At 33.8% G+C, this 4,949-nt stretch overlaps 1 non-coding gene across 1 annotated transcript; it reads right to left on the reverse strand.

The window, feature by feature from the left end:
• Positions 1 to 2,551: 2,551 nt before the first annotated feature.
• LOC114033234 lies at positions 2,552 to 2,655 on the reverse strand. The gene has a single exon (XR_003567941.1). It is a non-coding gene; the product is annotated as a U6 spliceosomal RNA (small nuclear RNA).
• Positions 2,656 to 4,949: the final 2,294 nt, after the last annotated feature.

The following is a 4,949-nucleotide window of genomic DNA, read 5'->3' on the forward strand; positions in this document are numbered from 1 at the left end:
GAGGTAGAGGTGAAAGAAGAAAACAATGAGGAATACAAAGATTGTCTAAATTTCCTATTAGAGGGAACTGAACTTTTTTTTCACTCCAAAATGGAAAGAAGTTGAGTGCTTTATTTATCCATTCATCCAAGAACCAAAGATCATGTACCTGATTTTGTGGGTTTTTCTTCTTTCTTAGGCTTAGGTTCTAGGGGGAAAATAAAAATTGGAAAGCTACATTAATTATAAGAAAGCCTAGCAGATTCTGATGGCTATTCTGATTTGTTTATATTATTTTAATAAAACAGTGTTAACATAGCAAAAACATAATAATCTAAGGTCCATGCCAGATAGATTTACTTAACAATCAAGAAAAGAGCCATACCCTGTATAATTTTCTGTAATTTCCTGGTGCAGGTGGGATTTGGGCTGAAATTTAAGTCAGTCGAAGGTTGGGAAAGGGACTGGGCACAAAAGAAGTGGGGATTTTGGTGGTGATCATCATTTTAACAGATTTAACAGAATAACATGTAACCGCATTAGGTTGTGTGTGTGTGTGTGTGTGTGTGTGTGTGCTGAAGAAACAGCCAACATAAAATTACTGTTCTTTCTAGATTCAACATAAGTTAAAGGGTTTGACAAGTGACTTATATTATTACCTGCAGCACTGAAAGTACTTATTCTGTATAACCCTAAGGGGCAGATTTAGAAGCAGTGGTTAGAAGTAATAGGGAGATGAAATCTGATTCAAAAACGATTCTTGAACAGCTGTCTGAAAGTGGAATGGGTTCATGGGGAAATGAAGTTTTCATCACTGGAAGTGTTTAAGCGTAACCTAGATCATCTCTTACGGATATTATAAAGAGGACTCATGTGTTCCATCTATATATCTCTCCTTTGGGGATAAATTCTGCTTTTCACTTGGATCTGGAACCTTACAAAAAGTATTTAATGTTTTAAATGTAAAAATGATTGACTAATGTATTGAGTGAGCATTTATTAAACACTTTTTGCATACTAGTCACTATGATAGGTGCTGGAGATACAAAGACATAAATGAAACAAGCTTTGATCTTAAGGAGCAGATACTGTAGTGTATGGCTTGATCAAAGTAAAACATACAAAGAGAAGTTTTCATGCTAAAAGCACAAAGCCCAGAATATAGATTTATTACTTATAAAAGTTAATTTATTACTTGCAAGAAAGTTTTGATCATATTAAAACATTTATAAATTTCCATAGGATAATTATACATTAAATTTCTAATTGGCATACACACTGTGTATTTGAGTCTTGTCTGGAGCAGCTAAAAAAAAATTGAAAAATGCATATTGGTATATTTCTGCTTCAATATGACATAGCATGATAACCAAAGGAAGGTTCAAATGCTACAAAATTTAGGCTACAGAAAAGTCAATGCTTTATATCAAAGTTTAGGTAGATTACATTCATTTCTCTCTGATTAAAACATTGGTCAAGGCAAATAAATATTCAGATGGCAAGTAGGTAATTTGGTAACACTCTCATTTTGTTGAAATTATTTGTAACAAAAGGCAACTGCTTAAATCCCATAGACTATGGCCGGGGGAGCTGATGAGAGTATTAAAAAGATGAGGAAAAATTTTGATTTACTCCCAGATTAGGGTTTTCAACCAAATATGGTAGCATATTCTTCAGTTATTTTTCATTGGTATTCATATTTTTCTTTTGTGTTCATTTAGTTCCTTTTGCTATTGGTAAGCCTTAGGTAGCTTTGAAAAAGTTCTTGGAAATGGAAAAGCAGCAAAATTAAATCTGGCCTTAATTAATATCAATGAACTGCAGGAGGTGACTCACTGAACTATGAAACTCACACAATAAATGTATTATGATAAATACATATGCCAATAAAATAATTGTTTTCACTTTTAAATTTAATCTTCATTATTCATATTCTCCCCATTACTTTCTTAAGTCTAGACAATCAACAAAACAATAAATCATGCCCTATTTTGTAGCATTTGCTCATTTCAAAGGTGTAAATGCTTACAATGAAAACTGAACAATTGGTTCTCTTGAGCCTGATTTACTATGGTTTTGGTACATTCCTACATATGCCTCACTCTTTAAGTATTTTGTATGTATCATCCAAGTAAAATCTTAATCAATACATCCTTTGCTTCAAAATAATTTGTATTGATATTTTCTGTTTCTTACATCACCATGTTATTCCAAGTAACTCCCTCCCAAACAGCCAAACCACTTGACAAACAGTAATTTTGTAGAAAGGAAAAAAAAATCAGCCTAATTGATTGATACATTGGAAAGGTCTGAAAATATGTGCAGCGTGTAACACCTGTGGACCTCCCACTTTCTCAAAGGGATAGATTTAGCATGCCTTCTCATATCTCTTCATTCAAGTCATTCTTGATCTATATAATTTTGTTTCATTTACTTTTTTTTTTTAAGCAATCAGGGTTAAGTTACTTGCTCAGGGTCACATAGCTAGTAGGTGTTTGAGGCCACATTTGAACTCCGGTCCTCTGGGGCTGGTGCTTTATCCACTGTGCCATTTATCTGCCCACAGTTCTTTAAAAATATAAAATGCTTTACAAATTTGTGTGTCATTCTTGCTCTGGGGCTAGGCTAATCTCTGTATCATTTCAATTTTAGTACGTGTGCTGCTGAACCAAGCACCACCAATAAAATTCTCTTCACTACCTGGGAGCCCAGTATGTACTAGGGAAAGAAGGAAACAATGAAGAATGCAAAGACTGCCTACATTTCCCATTAGAGACAAGTGGACCTCTTTTTAATCTAGAATAGAAGACAATTAAGTTCTATATTTATCTATTCATGCCAGCACCATAATCTGTGTACCTGGTTTTGTTGTTTTTTCTTCCTTCTTAGTCTGGGTTGCTAGAAAAATATAACCAATAATAGAAATTAGAAAATATAACACAAACTAGAAAAAAAAAGGCCAACAGATTATGATTTTATTATTATTATTATTTGTTTACATAATTTTTACTAAGGAGTGTTAGCAGAGTAAAAACATAGTAATATAGGAGACAGACTCTCTCTCTCTCATACATACACACACACACACACACATCAAAGCAAAACAAAACCTCATATCCTCCTTGATTTTTTGTAATTTCCTGCTGCAGGTGGTGTTTGGGATGAAATTTAAGTCAGAGGAAATCGGTTGAGAGAGAAACTGGGCATAAAGGAAGTAAGGATTTTGGTGATGATGTTCATTATTTTTACAGATGGCATTGTAAACTACAATAGATATTTATTTGTGTGTTGTGTACATGTGCATGTGTGTTGATGAAACATAAAACTTACTATTCTTTCTAGATTCAGCACAGGTGAAAGGTTTTGATAAGTGAATAATATCATTACCCGAGGCACTGAAACACCTTATTCTATATAATTCTAGAGGATAGAATTGGAACCAAAGGCTGAGAGTCATGGTGACACCAATTTTGGTTCCATGTAAGAATGATTTTTCAACAATTAAAGTTGCCTGAAAGTGGAATGGGTTCTTTCATGGGAAAGTTAATTTCTCATCACTAGAAGTGCCTCAGCATGCAGCCTAGATGATCTATTGGGAATGTTGTGAAGGCGATTATGTTAGATCCATTTATCTATCCTTTATCTTTCCTTTGGGGACAGATTCTGATTTCTCTGTAGGTCTGGGCCCTCACCAAGAATATTCAATGTTGTAAAATATAATAGTGATTATTTAATGTGCCCAATGAGCATCCATTAAGCACCTTTTGTATGCTAGCCACCATGCTAGCTGCTGAGGATACAAATATAAAAAAGAAATAATCTCTTCTCTCAGGGAGAAGATATTTTGTTGCATCATTTGATCAAAGTGAAAAATAAAGATTTTTTTTCATGCTAAAATTATAAAACAGAATGTAGATTTATTCTCATGAAAAAAGTTCTGAGCAGATGAAAGTATTTATAAAATTCCTTAAAAATAACTACAGATTAAGTTTTTAATTGGTATACATACTGTATGTTTGAGTCTTGTCTGGAGAAGCTAGGAAGCAAGTTGAAAATGCATGTTGGTATATTTATTCAGTTAATTTAATCTTTCTGCTATAATATGGCATAGATTGGCAAACAGAAGTTTCAAAGGTTACAAAATTTATGCTACAAAAAGTTAAGCTTTATGTCAAGGCTTTTGGTAGATGGCAGCCATTTATCTGTGGCAACTTAAACATTATTTGAGGTGAATAAAAATTTGAATGGCAAGTAGATAATTAAATGGCACTGACATTTTATTGAAATTATAGGTAACATAAGGCAACTGATTAAAGGTCATAGCCTATAGCCAGGGAAGCTGATGTAAGACATAAAAAAGATGTGAAAATACATCATTTATCTCCAGATGAGAGTTTTCCAACCAACTGAGCTTTTCTCACCCTCCTTAAATTATTTTTGTGTCCATTTGTTTGCTTATTTGCTTCTATTTTTGATGTTGGGAAACCCAAGGTGGCATTGGAGAAGTTCTTGGAAGTATTAGAGAATAGCAAAATTAAGCCTGGCCTCATTTCATGTCAAGGATCCCCAAGAGATCCCTCATTGAACTATGGGATTCAGAAGATACATTTATTTCTCTTGATATGAATAACTCTCTATACCCGTAAGATTTTATTTGTCACATGTGTGAGCCTTAAGAGGGAAGTGAACATCCTTTAGGTCCAAAATAAAAGGAACCTCGGTTCAGTATCAATCCATTTATGCAAGAGGAAAAAAAATGTATACCTGGTTTTGCTGGTTTTTCTTCTTTCTGTGTACCTGGTTTTTCTTCTCTCTGTATACCTGGTTTTGCTGGTTTTTCTTCTCTCTGTGTACCTGGTTTTGCTGGTTTTTCTTCTTTCTGTGTACCTGGCTTTGCTGGTTTTTCTTCTTTCTGTGTACCTAGTTTTGCTGGTTTTTCTTCTTTCTGTGTACCTGGTTTTGCTGGTTTT

The sequence above is a fragment of the Vombatus ursinus genome, unplaced genomic scaffold (assembly GCF_900497805.2).
Source record: "Vombatus ursinus unplaced genomic scaffold, bare-nosed wombat genome assembly UNPS02006779.1, whole genome shotgun sequence".
NCBI classification, from domain to species: domain Eukaryota; kingdom Metazoa; phylum Chordata; class Mammalia; order Diprotodontia; family Vombatidae; genus Vombatus; species Vombatus ursinus.